The sequence below is a fragment of the Schistocerca gregaria genome, chromosome 4, assembly GCF_023897955.1.
Source record: "Schistocerca gregaria isolate iqSchGreg1 chromosome 4, iqSchGreg1.2, whole genome shotgun sequence".
In the NCBI taxonomy this organism is placed as follows: domain Eukaryota; kingdom Metazoa; phylum Arthropoda; class Insecta; order Orthoptera; family Acrididae; genus Schistocerca; species Schistocerca gregaria.
Genome location: NC_064923.1, coordinates 196,868,010 through 196,888,203, shown reverse-complemented (window position 1 = coordinate 196,888,203; position 20,194 = coordinate 196,868,010).

Genomic DNA, 20,194 nt, shown 5'->3' with positions numbered 1-20,194 from the left:
CTATGGCTGACGACGTTTTAAATTTTATCCGTGGTAGTCCTTTTTATGGTTCCATTTAGGGGAGTCCTGCCCCTTTCCCTTTCTGTGTCTCTTGTCCTCGAGTCTCTCATTGGTTGCAGATTTTAGTGTGTATTCGGATGGTTGACTCTTTCCCTTTTTTTGTTCTCATGGTCAGTCAACCAGTCTCCGGCCCTCTTCTTTTCTTCCGTTTCTTTCTGTCCGGTGTTCGTCTGTACTCTTCTTGACTCTAGCGTTCGCTGCCACATTGGTGTTCTTTCAGTGACTGGGGGGAGGGGCGTCTCCTCCCCCCTTGGGGTTTTACCTGCTCCGTAAATTTTCGTCTCGCCTGTTTTTGGAATGGGGGACTGATGACCTTAGCTGTTTAGTCCCCCTTAAACATCCCAACAACCACCACCTTTCACAGGCAAGTGCTCTACCACCTGAGCTCCCCCAGCACTACTCACGCCCCGTCCTCACAGCTTTACTTCCGCCAGAACCTCGTCTCGTACTTTCCAAACTTCACAGAAGCTTTCCTGCAAACCTTGCTGAACTAGCACTCCTGGAAGAAAGGATATTGCAGAGGCATGGCTTAGGCACAGCCTGGGGGATGTTTACAGAATAAGGTTTCCACTCTGCAGCGGATTGTGGACACGAGTAGTGCGCATCACTCCTCCATCGAAAGACTGAATTACACAAAGTGATAAAAAACGATCGGAAATTAGAAGTACTACTCTACCTATAAAATATGGCAGTTGTTCTACGTACTCAACACGATAGCCAAACATATTGTGAGTACGAAACTTCCTGCCAGATTAAAACTGTGTGCCGTACCGAGACTCGAACTCGGGACCTTCGCCTTTCACGGGCAAGTGCTCTACCACCTGAGCTACCCAAGCACAACTCAAGCCCCGTCCTCACGGCTTTACTTCCGCCAGCACCTCGTCTCCTACTGGTAGAGCACTTGCCCGCGAAAGGCAGACGCCCCGAGTTCGAGTCTTGGTACGGCAAACAGTTTTAATCTGCCAGAAAGGTCCAAGCATGGTCCTGTTGGAAGTCGTATGCCTTTGTCTTCCTCCTACATACAAGGGGACCTACAGTTTAATTGTGGTCTCCGAACTACGGCACAGCTGCCATTTTTGACACCAGCCAACACTGCCAGAAGTGAAAGATGTGATGAGTAATAGATAAAAATCGAACATAGTACCTTCGGATCAATAGTGCGGCCCTTTATCGACGAGCCAAAAATAAAATGTTCAAATATTTGTGAAATCTTATGGAACTGCTACGGTCATCAAACTTACACACTTCTTAAACTAAATTATCCTAAGGACAAACACACACACCCATGCCCGAGGGAGGACTCCAACCTCCACCGGGACCAGCTGCACAGTCCATGACTGCATACCGACGAGCCACACCGTATGTACAGTCGCTGTAATCCTGTAGCTTTAGTACTGATTTGGAACCTACAGGTCATAACGCTTTCTTACTGGCGCGATACATGAGAACCACGTAGGTAGCAAATGTTACTTGTGAGTGATCTGTCATTGGTGAAGAGGAAAATCTTCTGCAGCCACGATTGCGTGGTATTTTCATTTTATTTCACAGTGACCGGTTTAGACAGAATCTTGCTATTTCATCAGATCTTCGGAATTCCTTGTTAACATGAACACATGCCACCAAGGCAGTGAGAACAGTTCCTCTTATAGGAAACGAAACCGCGATAGCTTGTCAGACACATAAAAAAGGCTCTTATACAATACCCATTGTACCAGCTGTTTGCCCAGGAGTGGGGGCGAACAAACAGAAAGTGTAGTCGTGGCCCAACCACATCACAGTAAAAGCCAACGTGATGTTTCTGTCGGCCGCTGTGATCGTGTGGTTCTAGGCGCTTCAGTCCGGAACCGCGCTGCTGCTCCGGTCGCACGTTCGAATCCTGCCTCGGCCATGGATGTGTGTGTTGTCTTTAGGTTAGTTGGGTTTAAGTAGTTCTAAGTCTAGGGGACTGATGACCTCAGATTTAAGTCCCATAGTGCTTAGAGACATTTGACCCATTTTTTATGTCTTTTCTCGTATAAGTGGACTGCGCTCTGTTCACAGAGAAGAGGCAAGCACTACTGAGGCATTATAGGTCTGATGCAATCATACTCCTTGATCACGTGTGTATTCGAGCACGGAGTACTCCCTCCCTGAATATCTAGCTCGTTTAAAATTCGTACTGAAATCTGAATATTCATTTACATTTGGAAATTTTCTCCTTTATTCTATGTCTCTGGTCTTTTTTTTATTCCAGCACTCTGATGATTGACAGCTAGTAAAGTTTCTAGTCTTCACAAGAGTTCGAAACAACGAGTGCACGAAAAATCGATCATACTTGCTAACTAGAGAAACTGTACGTAAAAGTTAACACTGAATCAACGAAATCTCGTACAACACTTAGAAATGTGGAAACGGCAAGAAAGATCATTAGACACGAAAGACAACCCCATATTCCACAAGGATAGGAGAGAATTAAGAACTATTAAGATATGACGTACCGTATTAAAGACACGTCACGATTTTGGTTAGGGTAAGGACGTGGAAACACATTGGTACAGTCCATCGAACTAGACGTGTCCAAATATTCTATTCTTGGAAATCGCGAAAAACAGAAATTTGAAACTCACTCCTACCGAATACTGCTACAGCGTGCACACGAAGGAACAAACTCACTGTGTAGCATGGGAAAGAAAACAGACAGCAACTGTTTAGAAGAAAACACTGCAGTACTCGACAGAAATCATTGTAAATCAGTACTGCTGAATGACGATTTCAACGTATAATATCGCATGCGCCACCCCACAGTGTTGATGAAGCGTCAGATATTAAGTACTGTCTGCTGGACACCAGTTCCAAAATCAGACAAATATAACAAACGCTGATGACGGATCTGACCGAATGCGGGTGACAAAACGATGGACATGTGACCTGATGACGGTATCAAAACACTACTGAATGTTTCATTTTACGTATGTACATCACTCTGCATTTAGGCTCTTTAAATTCATTAACCAGTCACTGCATCAAGAGGCAAGTTTATGTTAACTAAAACCGTGACAACATTCTGCCCTTAACATATATCTGAAAGTGACCGCGCTGGATACTGTTGAGACAGAGACTGATGAAGGTACCGTTATAAGAGGCCTCTCAAGACTACAGAATAACTTATACAGCACTGCAAAGCGGAAATGCTTTTGAAGTGGATTCTATTCCAAATCGTTTGAGATGCAGCAGCTTTTGTGAAGCGGCTTTGAATTTCTGATATATGCTGTAACACTTGGCATACAACATTTACCCGCTTCCCACGTGATAGTCATGGCCCGTGGCGGCGGAAGTAACCCGACCACGTGCAGCGTATTCCTCGAAAGGCACATTTATTCTGCTTTATGCCTTCTCTAGACGGGTGAACGGTGCCGGTTATTTTAAGATGTGATAACTCTTAAGTAAACAGTTTCTCTTCTTCACTTCAGTCCATTCTACACGCAATGGACAGATCTGTCTCGCACTCACTTTGTATTCATTATTTATTTTACACTTGTAGTTTACACAAGACCAAACTGAGGAGCAAATCTCCAAGGTCATGGAACGTGTCAGTACATTAAATTATAATATAAAAGCAATGACAAATAATATGTTTATGAAAGCAAAAAATGACAACCCACACATTTATGTTAACACAATCAACAACATAACACAGGAATCAGATTAATTTTTCAAGGAACTTCGACAGCGCAGAAGAAGTGACCCATGAGGAAACTCTTCAGCTTCGATTTGAAATCGCGTGGATTGCTGCTAAGATTTTGAATTCTTTTGGTAGCTTACTGAAAATGGATGCAGCAGTATACTGTACACCTTTCTGCACAAGAGTCAAGGAAGTGCGAACCAAATGCAGACTGGATTTGTGCCTAGTATTAACTGAGTGAAAGCTATTAATTCTTGGGCATAAGCTGATATTGTTAACAAGAAACAACAATAAAAATATACATATTGTTAGGCCAATGTCAAAAGACCCAGGCTAGTGAACAGGTGTCGACACGAGGTTCGCGTATCTACATCACTTACTGTCCGAAGCGCCCGTTTATGAACCAAAAATATTCTTTGAGAATGGGAAGAATTACCCCACAATATAATACCATACGTCATAAGCGAATGAAAATAAGCAAAGCAGACCACTTTTCGTGTAGAACTATCACTTACTTCAATACCGTTGGAATAGCCAAAATGGCAGCATTAAGTCTTTGAACAAGATCCATAACATGGGCCTTCCACGACAGTTTAGTATCTTAACAACAAGAAATCTTAACTGTTCAGTTTTACTAATCATATGCCCATTCTGTGAAATTATAACGTCGGGTTCTGTTGAACTGTGCGTTAGAAAATGTATAAACTGAGTCTTATCGTGATTTAGCGATAATTTATTTTCTACAAACCGTGAACTTATCTCATGAACTGCACTAATTGAAACATTGTCAGCGTTGCAAACAGTATCCTTTACTACCAAGATAGTATCATCAGAAACATATATACATTTTAGGATTACCAGTAATATTAGAGGTTATATCATTCACATAAATAAGGAACAGGAGAACTCCCAAAACTGATCCCTGTGCTTCACTCAGACCCCACACCATAGCCATTCTCAACACTGTGGATAATGACGTTTTGCTGTCTGTTGTTCTGCAAAAGATGTCTCCCGTTTAGTCTCCGTTACACAGTCATAAAGTGTTTTTCGATCACACAGTGCTTTTTGTCAACAGGTGTTTGCAGGACAACTTTAACCTGGTTAGTCCTGTTTCGTAATCAGCCACCAGCATAGTTGGCAAGTTATCTGGCAACTGTGCATTATTTAGATACTAAGCTCTGAGCGCAAGGTACATTAAAAAGAAATAATTCACCGCAGAATCTATCTAGATTGAAAACTGCATTTCATTTAAGCTTAATGTGTGTTCTTGGGACTGGGATCTGACTGTACCACTTATTCAGCCGGTTCTGTACACGGTCTTCGAGGAGGTTGCGCATTCAAATCCAGTTTCATGCGTGTCTGCTTGTCGCGCAGTTTCTGCTACGTGCGTTTGTTCAAGGGTCATCCAAATGCTGATCCCGTTGCCATGACATATTGCCGGAATGTTTGATATTTCAAAACTCACTGGAATTTTGTAAACAAATCGTGTGACCTGATATCAATTCGAGGACATTGGTTACTAACGAATGTTCTACATCCTGATATTGTAACCAGAGTAGTATGTACGTTTTGTACGTTCTTGCAAAAAACTATATATAACATACAAACATTGCAGGCAAAAATGTTCATGGCACTGTTCCTAAGAAAGGGTAAAGAAACTGCGCAAGTCAGGCAGACTCTCTTCGCATTGTTACCGTCGGGTGCATCGAACTAATTTGCTCGTTCTCAGTACGTAGTTTTTCTACACGTACCTCCAACAGCATTGCAAAAATTTTAGCATCTAATTGTAATATGAAATGTTTCACCTTGTTAATTTTTTGCTGTGAATAGCTTAAATATCTGGAGAAAACAAAGGCAAACCATCACAAACTGAATAAATGGAATGCAGACGTCACTAACCTCCACCATTTCTATATCGAGCCTTTGCATTTCCCTTCTCAGATTTTCTAGCTTTCCTACCACGTTCACGTTTCTGACACTCCACGCCCCAACTCGTAGAACGTTTTCGTTTTGTTGGTTATGGAATCGATTTCTCATGATCAGCTCCCTCTTGGCAGTCCTCTCCCGCAGATCCGAATTGGGAACTATTCCTGGATCTTTTGCCAATGGAGGCACCATCGTGATAGTTTTGCAGTTACGGGGTCAGTTTCCCACTCCAAGGGCAAGAGAGTGGCCTTCAACCTCTGTCTGCTCTTCCGACTTCTTTGGCAGAATGAGGATGACTTCTTTTGCCGGCGATCTTCGGCAGCTGAAGTTGATGATTTTTTAAATTCAGAATTTAAGCAGTGGTGTGGTTCGAACCTACAACCAAGGACGTTTTGATTACTTGTCAAAAACGCTATTCCGTGGGTTCAGTCATATGGTATATACACTCAAATAAGGAACAGGGGTGCATCCAAAATTAAACCCTGTGGGACTCCCATTGTGACTTCTCCCCAGCCACCAAAATTTCTAGCCTACCGACACTGTTTGAATTATTCAGCACAAATATTTGCATTTCCATAAAACTTAAGTTTTTCAAAGAGCGTAACACGATCGACGCAATCAAACGCCTTGGAAAGATGACAAAAACTGCCAACTGGCGAACTTATAAATAACATTCTCAGTCAACCAACCCTTCTAGTACTCACACTGTGAAATGCTACGAAAATTATTTGGAATTAAGTGTGGAACTACTCTTGACTACTCTACTTTTTTGAATATTTTGGAAAAAGATTATCTCAACATATCGAGAATGTCAATGCATTTTCCACTCTTTTGTAAATCTACGAGGTATGATTGGACAGTTTTAAGAATGGATCCGCTAGTGCTTACTGGTTAAGGTACATGGAGGTTTGGGAGTGTCATTGCCTTGTCCTTGAACGCTCTCTGACAGGAAACTGCATTTCCTTTATTCAGTTCGATGTGGCAGCTGGTTGAGTGCGGGTCTGCTAGGGATTGTTGTCGGATTCTGTCTGTGTGAAAATGGACGTAAAAACGGAGCAACGAGTTGGTATGAAAATTTGTTTCAAAACTAGGAAATCAGCTTCTGTGACTTCTGAACTATTAAAAACTGCTTTTGGAGATAATTGTATGAGCCAGACAAATGTTTTTGTATGGTTCAACGGATTTAAAAATGGCCGCGAATCATTTGAAGATGAACCACAGTCCGGCCGTCTACCACCTCAGTAACGAATTGAAAATGTTGTGAAAGTTCGCGACGTAGTGCACTCTGATCGTAGACTTACAATTAGGGAGATGGCCTATGAACTTATTTAAGTTTCTACGCAGTTCAGTCAACTTTAACTGAAGATCTGAACATGTATCGAGTGTCTGCAAAATTCATTCCAAAAGTGTTGCCAAGTGACCAGAGACAATACCGACTTGAAGTGTGGCAAAAACTGGTTAGTCGGACTATAAATGACCCAGATTTGTTAAATAGGGTAATTACAGGTGACGAATCGTGGGTATATGGATATGATCCTGAAATCAAAGTGCAGTCTTCGCAGTGGAAGACTCCAGGTTCAACACGACCGAAAAAACACGGAAAAGTCGGTCGAAGGTGAAGACAATGTTGGTGACTTTTTTCGATTCTACCAGTATTGCGCATCACGAATTTATCACTGGAGGACAGACAATTAACCAGGAATACTACAAATGTGTCCTTGAGCGTTTGCGCGAAAAGGCACGGAAGAAATGGCCTGCATTGTGGAAAGACAGGGATTGGATGCTGCAACATTACAATGCTGCGGCTCATCGTGCCTTCTCCGTCGTTGAAATTTTGACCAAATTCTAAATTCCTGTGCTTCCACAACTGCCATATTACCCTGATTTGGGCCCTGCGGACTCCCCATTTTCACTGAAAGGGAAGCGATTTCACTCGATTGAAGACGTCCAGGTAAGTACAGAGAGCGCCCTTAACACACTTCAGGAAAAAAATTTTCATGAATCTTCCCATAAGTGGAAACACCGTAGGAGTCGGTGTGTTCAGTCAGAAGGGGACTATTTTGAAGGAGATGCATCACAGTAGCATGTAGGTACCACCATTGTACAACTACAAGGCCGTTATTAAAAACTTTCCAATCACACCTCGTATGACTATGCGCTAATGAAGATGTTCAGCAACCGATTAACTGGCAATATGCCATATCTGAATACTGGTTGTGCCCTGTCCATTTCATGTTGTTTGATTTCATTTCAATGCTGACACTGAAATGTCATTCTGTCTTGGAGCATAGTGATCTCTAATGTGTCACCATTCGCGGAGATTGGTTGTGTGGTATAACGTATCGATATCACCCCAAGGCATGTCAAGGCTTGTCTCCGTCTGATACTGCTTCTGCGTGACCTGGTGAACCGAATGGTGTGCGTCTTCTGAGGCACACCTCCAGCAGCTCTGCACCGCAAGCGCCGTTTTCCACCGCAGTATAGGACAGCAGGCGGCAGCCGCTCATCCCACTTGCTCTCTGAGCCACTTTCCACGTGATGCTACGCGGCTCCAACACCACAGTGCGTGCTTAGTACAGAGAGACTCTGTCTCTTGCTGCGTTATTTGTTAAAAGTCTTGGTGCATTTTGAGAAATGTAAGTTAACTAAGGCTTCAGTTTACTGTTAAACTTGCTCATTAATAATTCCTGCTCCTGTCCAACTGTATGACGACAGCTGCCGCACCACGTTGTAGCCGACATCTCCTTACTGTTGTGTAACGAGTCGTACACAACTTGCACTCTACATCCTTAATCTACTAATAACAACTCGCGAAATAATGCTTGGAAGAGCACAATACTCCTGCTCCTCGGATGTTTAAACATGCTGAACATAAATCAGTAATAAAAATAACGGGTCATCTTAGAACGTATATTTCAGTGATCGAAATATTTTCAAGAACAGTGCGATGAATTGCTCGCTGCTCAGCTGCGGCGTCCAGTACTGTCCTAATAGCCAAATAAATCTCATATCCCTAGAGTTACGATTAGAACTGTTCGGACGTTTAGCAAGTTGGGCTGACACTCTTAGTTTTCGTTTTCACTGATACGATGATCCGCTAAGACGCAGAATTTAGCAGTCTATCTTCACCGAATTGTTTTCAGTTATTGCTGAGTTGCCGGGTTGATTGCGGTAACAGGTCGTGCAGTGAGTAAACGACGAAGTTAAAAGTTAGTGAGTGTTTGAGGCGTCAAACAACCCAGCACATCAGCCGTGACTGTACACCGTGAAATGTAACGTCCACTGTTCAACGTGCCTTCAATGCGAACAAGAGCTGACCGAGACGTGTAACCAATGGCACCCCGCACCATCATGCTGGGTGATACGCCAGTATGACGATGACGAATACACGCTTCCAATGTGCGTTCACCGCGATGTCGCCAAACACGGATGCGACCATCATAATGCTGTAAACAGAACCAGGATTCATCTGAAAAAAGGACGTTTTGCCATTCGTGCACCCAGGTTCGTCGTTGAGTACACCATCGCAGGCGCTCCTGTCTGTGATGCAGCGTCAAGAGTGACCGCAGCCATGGTCTCCGAGCTGATAGTCCATGCTGCTGCAAACGTCGTCGAACTGTTCGTGCAGATGGTTGTTGTCTTGCAAACGTCTCCATCTGTTGACTCAGGGATCGAGACGTGGCTGTGCGATCCGTTACAGCCATGCGGATAAGATTCCTGTCATCTCGACTGCTAGTGATACGAGGCCGTTGGGATCCAGCACGGCGTTCCTTATTAACCTCCTGAACCCACCGATTCCATATTCTACTAACAGTCATTGGATCTCGACCAACGCGAGCAGCAATGTCGCGATACGATAAACCGGGATCGCGATAGGCTACAATCCGAAGTTTATCAAAGTCGGAAACGTGATGGAACGCATTTCTCCTCCTTACACGAGGTATCACAACAGCGTCTCACCAGGCAACGCCGGTCAACTGCTGTTTGTGTATGAGAAATCGGTTGGAAACTTTCGTCACGTCAGCACGTTGTAGGTGTCGCCACCGGCGCCAACCTTGCGTGAATGATCTGAAAAGCTAATCATTCGCATATCACAGCATCTTCTTCCTGTCGGTTAAATTTCGCGTCTGTAGCACGACATCTTCGTGGTGTAGCAATTTTAATGGCCAGTAGTGTACAAAGATTGCGCCACTCACATCTCGTGCTCCAGCCAATAGCAGACCGATGAACGCTTCCTCCTACTACGGCAAAGTCATTCAAAAGCCAATTACGAACATTTACGGTGATAAGCGTTGGGAAGTAACCTTTTGCTCCTCAAGCCGAAATACAACCGTTGTCTTAACGCCCGTTTACGCCGCAGCTCACACGAACGCCAACGTATCGGGCCGTTAGGGTGCAAGTGCACCCAGCGCGGACGGGCGCAGGAACAGGTGTGACCTGTCGGACGGGCAGCGTCCAGTTTTCGGCACGAGGCGGATGAGCAAATGTCAGCGAAGCCAGCGGCGAAATCTGGTTTAGCGTCCCCGCTGGGGCTTCCTTCTTCACGGCGCAGGTCACGGCCTGCTGGCTACACACCACGAGAGCACGGAGGTCAGAGGGGGCACGGCTGAATTATTAGGGAAACGACATCGCGGATAGTTGAAAAATTTTGGAAATCATTCTCTGTCTGACACAAGAATGGCGAGGCACACCTTAAAGTAACAGCTACGTCGAAATACTGATTTTCATTGACAATGCCTTGTCAATGTCTGACGTTTGTCGATGCCGCTGCAATTCTGCCACAGACTTTTGAAGTACCTGTGCCTTTAGTATGAAACCACCGTTGCTGTTGGAAGACAGGCATCTCAATCGTACACTGAGATATTTCTGCTAATATCGTAAACTGTAGCAGCCACTTATAGCGTTCAAAGCAACAGTCCGTGTGGAGAGTCTACTACATGACTGCAGGAGATTGTGACATGCTTTACTTTTTTCATAGTGACCATACTTAGAATATTGTCAGTGAATGTAAGTACTTCTAAAAGTTACTGAACGTAAATTACCTTTTGTAAATGGTTTCGAGATGAAACCACTGGGACAGTACGCAGTTGTGACACAAAATGTGTTAAATTTTAGGCTCTTTTTGACTTGTTATTTAGGACTGTTATTTGTTTTAGGCATTACGAGTTTATGGATGTTTCGAGCTGTGGAATTTTGTATAGGAAAAATTCGAATATACTTTCAAATATATCAAATGAAATGATGGGTGGTACAAAACTTTATGTCCCAACGATTACAAAGTGAAAACACATGCCGGCCGGTGTGGCCGAGCGGTTCTAGGCGCTTCAGTCTGGAACCGCGCGACCGCTACGGTCGCAGGTTCGAATCCTGCCTCGGGGCATGGATGTGTGTAATGTCCTTATGTTAGTTAGGTTAAAGTTGTTCTAAGTTCTAGGGGATTGATGACCTCAGCAGTTAAGTCCCATAGTGCTCAGAGCCATTTGCACCATTTGAAAACACCTCCTTAAAACAATTGATTGTTTACCTGTTGCTAAATTTTTCGTGTGTTTGTTTCTTACTATAATAATGACAGTTAATTTTGTAAAAAACTTTAAAATTACATTCCGGAATGAATCGACCTCCTTAAAAAAGATGAGGATTTACTTTTTGCCAGTTTCTTTTTGAATTCCTTGCTTACTATGATAAGAAAGGTTACTTCCGTGAAAAATTTTAAAAATTATTTTTCTTTTCATGTTGCTGGGACTCAAAGGGTTAAAAGAGGTTACAAAATCAAGAATTAAATTTTCACTCTGCAGCAGAGTGTGTTTCTCTTCTGCAAGAAGGAAGTCAGTTCCAAGACTAAGTTATCTGTGCACCGTTCAATCTTTCGACCAACTTTGATGTATGGGAGCGAAAGCTGGGTGGATTCAGGTTACCTTATCAACAAAGTTGAGGTTACGGATATGAAAGTAGCTAGGATGATTGCAGGTACTAGTAGATGGGAACAATGGTAGGAGGGTGTCCACAATGAGGAAATCAAAGAAAAACTGGGAATGAACTATATAGATGTAGCAGTCAGGGCGAACAGGCGTAGATGGCGAGTTCATGTTACACGCATGGGGGAAGCAATGTTACCCAAGAGACTCATAGGTTCAGCAGTAGCGGGTAGGAGGAGTCGGAGCAGACCAAGGAGAAGGTACCTGGATTCGGTTAATAATGATTCTGAAGTAATAGGTTTAACATCAGAAGAGGTACCAATGTTAGCACTGAATAGGGGATCATGGAGGAATTTTATAAGGGGGCTATGCTCCAGACTGAACGCTGAAAGGCATAATCAGTCTTAAATGATAATGATGATGATGATGATGATGATGATGAGCGGAGTGTACGCTGATATGAAACTTCTTGGCATAATAAAACTGTATGCTGTACCTAGACTCGGCAAAGGTCCCGATTCTGGTCTCGGCCGACACACAGTTTTAATCTGCTAAAGAGTTTCAGGTTATAAAATGAAGGTCAACAAAAGATCAAGCAGGCTTGCATAGGAAATCTGCAACATGCTCGTCTTCTGCTGAAGAGAACAAAAACAAAAGTTTGGGAAAAATTACAATAGATTATGTATGAAACTCTGCTTTCCATATATCTATTTTTTTTCTCTCTCTCTCTCGTTCTCTCTCTCTCTCTCGCTGTCTCTCAGCTCTCCTCTCGTAGCATGACGATAGCCTATTAGCACATTTCAGGTAGAGTGCTGGCACATATACACTAATACTGTAATCTATATGTATATATAAAAGGTAATGTTCCGACTGATTCATCATACCCAACCCAAACCACTAAGGGCAGAAACTAGAAATTTGGAGAGTGAAGGGAAGGGGGAAGGAGGTGAGGCTGAGCGTCAGCAAGGGCGTCCGGCCACCAAATAAAGGGCAAGAAAGAAAAAGAAGAAGACCCTCAGGCTGCTGCGGGCCTCCTCATTCCACCTCACAATGGATAAGTTCGTATACTTCAAATCTTATTTTGTTCTTGTGTGTCACACTGCCCGTTACTGAGCTATAGGCTTTATAAAATAAAGTCTCCCGCCCTGTTTCTGTCTCTATGAGAACACTAATCAAGGGACGTACTGTATGGATTTTGATACGGTCTGCACTGTTAGATAGACTGACTGACGAGAAAGATTCGTGTGTGTATAATCTGGCCGTAGATATGCTATCCGTGAGAAGCCTGCCGGGTACAAATATAGTTCTGTGTTTCGCCTTCTCAGGATGCCTTGTTGATACTATTTTCATTTACCTGAGTCTCTTTCCTACCGCGTAGTGTTTTAGACTGTTTGTTGTTATACAACTAAATCCGTACGTGTCTGGTTAGAAACAGCAATGTTTAATGGAGTATACAGACAACACATCTTTAACAGTATGACAGATACGTAAACAAAATAGTTACTGCAGTTAAGTGATACTTTTAACCATTTTTACTATTCGTTTTGTTCATTTTTAGCACATCTTTTGAACAGAGTAACATCATTGGAGGAAGTTCAAGGCAAATATTTAACCTTTAAATCATATCTTAATCCCCTTTGCATATCCTTGTCAGGCATCTCCATACAAAGAATGCTTCAGGCAAAGTGTTTCTCTATGACAACGGTACACGAGAGGAAAGCACAAACGTCGCTTACAAAATTCGATCAGGCCATTATCTGACATGAGCACTGCGAGACATTACAGAGCTCGAACCAATCTGGTCGGTTATTTCGTAAGTATAGGTAGCTTTAAGCAATAGCGAGATAGAAGGTTATGGACTTCTTGCTCATATAATTACAGCTTTTGACAGCCTTGACGCTATGCTAGATTGTAATACGGTAATGAGTGATGATGTAGATGCACAGCTAGACACCTTCATCTCCTCTAACGCAGCCATACGAGCTGACAGAAAAACTACAACACGCATTGAAGTTTCAGTCCGCCCGACAATCGAACTACTTAACCTAGAATGGCTTTTCCTCATGATGTATTTCTTGTGTCTTTAGTAACTTGGAATCACCAGGAGTGCGTGTTCTGGAATTGTGTGCACTACACGACAGTTCGAAGCCCCTTGTGCCTATGCAACCCGGATACCTTGTCTCCTTCGTGTAACTTGCCATCTTCTGTCTAACACAATCAATCAGTATAAATTAAGCTTTTCTTAAAGGGAAGATGCGTGCAGAGCAGATGGAAAATTGTACTGGGATGCGGGAGGCTCTGCAACTACTTGACGCATGGTGCAGGGAATGGCAACTGAATCTCAATGCACAAAAGTGTAATGTGCTGCGAAGACATAGAAAGAAAGATCCTTTATCATTTAGCTACAATATAGCAGGTCAGCAACTGGAAGCATAAATTATCTGGAAGTACGCATTATGATCGTCGGTAAAGCAGATGCCAGACTGAGATTCATTGTAAGAATCCTAAGGAAATACAATCCGAAAACAAAGGAAGTAGGTTACAGTACACTTGTTCGCTCACTGCTTGAATACTGCTCACCGTTGTAGGATCCGTACCAGATGGGGGTGATAGAGGAGATAGAGAAGATCCAACGGAGCGCGCTTCCTTACAGATCATTTACTAATCGCGAAAGCATTACGGAGATTATAGATAAACTCCAGTGGAAGACTCTGCAGGAGAGACGCTCAGTAGCTAGGTACGGGCTTTTGTTGAAGTTTCGAAAACATACCTTCACCGAGGAGTCAAGCAGTATATTGCTCCCTCCTACGTATATCTCGCGAAGAGTCCATGATCATAAAATCAGAGAGATTAGAGCCCACACAGAGGCATACTGACAATCCTTCTTTCCACGAACAATACGAGACTGGAATAGAAGAGATAACCGATAGAGGTACTCAAAGTACCCTCCGCCACACACCGTCAGGTTGCTTGCAGAGTATGGATGTAGATGTAACTGCATACGATACGAACTAATGACTAAGGAATGAAAAACGACTTGAAACCAGTCTCGAAGCATTCCTTGCACCACGACTCTTGAAGATTTCTGCCACTTACCTTCTTAGCTGAAAAATTTCATATAAATCAAGAAAATTGTGTGGTTGCTGTACGCACTTTTATCTGTTGAAGGCAGCTAAGATCACGTATACGAGTGACAATTGAAAAGTAATATCTTGGAAGATTTTTACGTGCAAAGTATTCAGCTTTTTAAAGGAAACAAACTTTATTAACATTCTAAATATTTATTATTCATGTCTAGATACTTATTTCTCAATGTAGTCTCCCTGGAGACGAACACATTTCTCGAGAGGGCAGTTCGTTGATACCGTCACTGTGGAATGTTTGATTTGATTGACGGAGCCGCAACCTCACTTCTGCTTGCACCGATTTATCCCTGTCAAAATGAAGACAGCGAACGTGTACAAGTTTTGGAAACCTATGGAAATCGGATGGGATTAAGTCAGAACCGTGTGATGTATTATCGGTGACAGCGAACCCATATCGTCCGACTGTCGTCCACTTCTAGCCATTAAGATTGCTACACCACGAAGATGACGTGCTACAAACGCGAAATTTAACCGACAGGAAGAACATGCTTTGATAAGCTAATGATTAGCTTTTCAGAGCATTCACACAAGGTTGTCGCCGGTGGCGACACCTACAACGTGCTGACATGAGGAAAGTTTGCAACCGATTTCTCATACACAAACAGCAGTTGACCGGCGTTGCCTGCTGAAACGTTGTTGTGATGCCTCATGTAAGGAGGAGAAATGCCTACCATCACGATTCCGACTTGTAGCTATCGCGATTGCGGTTTATCGTATCGCGACATTGCTGCTCGTGTTGGTCGAGATCCAATGAATGTTAGCGGAAAATACAACAGGTGAGTTCAGGAGGGTAGTAAGGAACGCCGTGCTGGATCCCAACGGCCTCGTATCACTAGCAGTCGGGATGACAGGCATCTTATTCGCATCGCTGTAACGGATCGTGCAGCCACGTCTCGATCCCTGAGTCAACAGATGGGGACGTTTGCAAGACAACAACCATTAGCACGAACAGTTCGATGACGTTTGCAGCAGCTTGAACTATCAGCTCGGAGACCGTGGCTGCGATTACCCTTGACGCTGCATCAAAGACAGGAGTGCCTGCGATGGTGTACTCAACGACGAACCTGGGTGCACGAATGGCAAAACGTCATTTTTTGGATGAATCCAGGTTCTGTTTGCAGCATCATGATGGTCGCATCCGTGTTTGGCGATATCGCGGTGAACGCACATTGGAAGCGTGTATTCGTCATCGCCATACTGGCGTATCACCCGGTGTGCTGGTATGGAGTGCCATTGGTTAACGTCTCGGTCAGCTCTTGTTCGCATTGACGGCACATTGAAAAGTGGACGTTACATTTCAAATGTGTTACAACCCATGGCTCTACCCTTCATTCGATCCCTGCGAAACCCTACATTTCAGCAGGATGATGGACGACTGCATGTTGCTGGTCCTGTACGGGCCTTTCTGTATACAGAAAATGTTCGACGGCTGCGCTGGCCAGCACATTCTCCAGATCTCTCACCAATTGAAAACGCCTGGTCAATGGTGGCCGAGCAAGTGGCTCGTCATAATACGCCAGTCACTACTCTTGATGAACCGTGGTATCGTGTTGAAGCTGCATGGGCACCTGTACCTGTACACGCCATCCAAGCTCTGTTTGACTCAATGCCCAGGCGTATCAAGGGCGTAATTACGCCCAGAGGTGGTTGTTGTGGGTACTGATTTCTCAGGATCTATGCACCCAAACAGCGTGAAAATGTAATCACATGTCAGTTCTAGTATAATGTATTTGTCCAATGAATGCCCGTTTATCCTCTGCATTTCTTCTTGGTGTAGCAATTTTAATGGCCAGTAGCGTAGCTATCGCAGCGCTCATGTGCGGCCTGGCATTGCCATGCTGAACGATAAGGTGTTCCATATGTGGACGAAATCTTCGAATTCGTCCTTTTAGTTTTTTGAGCTTCTCGTAGTACCTTACACAGTTTATGGTGGTGCCTTCAGGCATTAATTCCAAATTCCCTATACCTTGAACATCCCTGGATATTGTGAGCACGACTCAGTCTGCTGACTGCATGAAGTTTTTAGGCGTGGTGATCTTTTGTGGCGTAATTCCATTGATTCTCTCCTGTTTTCGAGGTTAAAATGGTGAACCGAGCTTTCGTCTGTCACAATACTGAGGGACCTATCACCCCCATGCTCAAAATGCGAAAGAAATTTTCGACAAATGTCCCGTCTCCTACGTTAGGAGGGAGGATTCGAGGCACCCACTGTGCACAGTTTTCTGTACCGCAGTTCTGTAAAGAGGGCCTGTGCACACTCTCATCGTATGCCACACTTACCAGAAAGCTGTATTTGTGTGACGATTTTCTCTTGAGATCATCAGTCCGATGCTGGTGAGTGTTGTCTGTTGCCAGGTCATCCACTCTGAGCTCTGTCACAGAAGGGTTTGAAGTTAGCTCCACCGTTCCCTTCATTACGTGCACGAACAACCCAAAGTCGTACATTATAAATGTCGATACAGTCATCACCGTACCGGCAGATCTTCTATCGATGTCAATTGGAGGCGCATTTTCTGCGGTTAGGAACTGGATTACAGCACATTGTTTCTCACGCACCGACACAGCACGGGGACATCACTAAAATAACTGAGCAGTCGACATCACAAGCTACACATAGTTTCACGAACACTTGCACGAATGACTAAACAAAACTAACGGCAGCGACTGTGCAATAACAAGGACGAATCACGAGTCGGCATACGCAGGCAATCCATAAGCGATCGCCGGCCAACACACACGTCGTCCGCCGGCCGGTGTGGCCAAGCGGTTCTAGGCGTTTCAGTTTGGAACCGCGAGATAGCTACAGTGGTCTGCACTCAAGTGATATGTATCGGCAACCGTCGGGCGAGTCATGGCTGTCCGGACCTCTCTGCAGGCCCACCACGACTGAACTTCTGCCGCGTCCTAAGTCAAACACTGCCAAGTGCGAACTGCACTGCTAGCGCCTCCCAACTCACTGGCAGATCCGAAGTAATTCCGAACACACGACAACCGGGAAGCAACAGCAGTTAGCAAAGATAATACGCCAGGAACTTATATCGATAAGCGCCGCTTCTCTCGCTCTCGTGCAGGCAAGGCGGCAACTCAGTGACACCAGTAAATGAAATTAACATAACGGCTCACTAACAGAGATGCGAACGGTATAAAGAACGATCATCGCTCAAGCGAGAATACAGTTGCGAAGTACATCCCATTAATCCTCCAAAGGAGAGCGGCGCGTTTCATCAATGGATTATGTAGGCGCCACAAGAGCGTTGCCTAGACGCTCAGCAAACTCCAGTGGCAGACGGTACAAGAAATGCGTACTGCATCACAGAGTGTTTGCTGGTGACATTCTGAAAGCGTACATACGTTGAGGAGTAGGCAACCAGTTACTTTCTCTCACATCCGTCTCGCGCAATGACTATAATGTGGCAAGCAAAGAAATTAGATCACTTGATGAAGTTTACCAAACTATCACTTTTCCCGCGCATCATTCGCGGAAGGGTCGGAGGAAAAGGGGACAGGGGGAGGGACCGGTGGTGGAGGGGGCGGAGACTGTGATATGAAATTCATTGCAAAATGATTTCATTATAACCTCTTTAGAGAGAGTAAATCGTTGAATGTAGTATACCAACGTATTGTCATTAAAGTCAAAATTTATTAAAATTTTAAACAAAATTATATAAAAAGCTTCTACCATCTAGACCGCAATTTACAGCAGACAATTAAAAAATGATTAGTTTTGGTTGTGAATAGAAACCAACATCCATCGTTCAAATCGTAAATGCGGGTGCATATGCATTGAACAGTATCAGCAGTGATCATCATGTAAAAACATGCATTCATATTAAAAAAAAAAGAAAACACGCTAAGCTAATACTAATGTTAAAAGCATCATCAAGGGCAAACCAGCTCGTAATCCATAACCTCGCGAGACCCAGGTAACAAAAGAGTGACAGGGCCAAGTTGCCAGAAGAAAAACTGCATCAGACATTAATTATATGCTTTTGTACTGTGTCACATGTTTTACAAATGATTTTTTTACCTGGATCTCGCAAGATTATGGCTTACGACCTGGTTCGCCCTAGATGATGATTTTAGCATCAATACTGTCTTAGTCTGGTGTGTTTTTTTTTAATACGAATCGTTGTTTTTGTATGATGTTTGCCATTAAAACTGTTACTCCATATGCTCCTGAATTCACGATTTGGACGAACTGAAGGTGTTCGTAGTACAGAATCGGAATTGCCTAGTGTAAATTGCGGTGTAGAGAGTAGAAGATACCTGTAAAAAAAGTTTCAGGTTTCACAGAAGACTCAAAAGATGACTTAGAAAGTCCTTAAAGGACATTTGACATGTTACTGCAAAGAGGTTTTAATGATCGAGTCATGACTGTCTGATCGATCTAAACCGCTCATTGTTGTACACTGAAGAGCCAAATAAACTGTTACACCTGTCTATATTGTATAGGGCCACCACGAACACGCAGAAGTGCCGCAGCACGGCGTGGCATGGACTCTACTAATGTCTGACGTAGTGCTGGAGGGAATTCGTGAATCCTCCACGGCTGCCCTAAACCCGTAACAGTACGACGGGTTGGAGATCTCTTCTAAACAGCACGTTGCAAGGCGTCCCAGATATGCTCAATAATGTTCACGTCTGGGGAGCTTTGGTGGTCAGCGGAAGTGTTTAAACTCGGAAGAGAGTTCCTGGAGCCACTCAGTAGCAATTATGGACGTGTGGGGTGTCACATTGTTCTGCTAGAATTGCCCAAGTCCATCGGAATGGACAGTGGACTTGAACGCATGTCAGGTGATCAGACAGGATGCTTGCGTACGTGTCACCAGCTTGAACAGTCCCCTGCTGACATGCAGGATCCTTGGATTCATGAGGGTGTCTCCGTGCCTGTACATGTCCATCCGCTCCATACAATTTGAAACGATACTCGTCCGACCAGGCAATCTGTTTCCAGTCATCAGCAAACCAATGCTGGTGTTGACAGGCCCAGGCGAGAAGTAAAGCTTTGTGTCGTGCATTCATCAGCGGTACCCGAGTGGACCTCCAGCTCCAAAAGCCCATATCGATGACGTTTCGTTGACTGGTTCGCATGCTAACAATAGTTGATGGCCCAGCATTGAAATCTGCAGCAGTTTACGGAAGGGCTCCATTTCTGTCACGTTGAGCGATTCTGTTCAGTCGTCGTTAGTCCCGTTCTTGCAGGATGTTTTCCGGCCGCAGCAATGTCGGAGATTATTTGTTTTACCGGATTCCTGATATTCACGGTACACTCGTGGAATGGTCGTATGGGAAAATCCACATTTCATCGCCACTTAGGGGATGCAGTGTCTCAGCACTTGTGCGCTGACCACAACACCACGTTCAGACTCACTTAAATCTTGATATCGTCCCATTTTACGAGGGTGAATCTAATGAAAACCTTAAATTTGAAAGAACAAATCGCAATTTCGCGCCGTTATCCTATAAGTAGGTAATCTTGCAGAGTA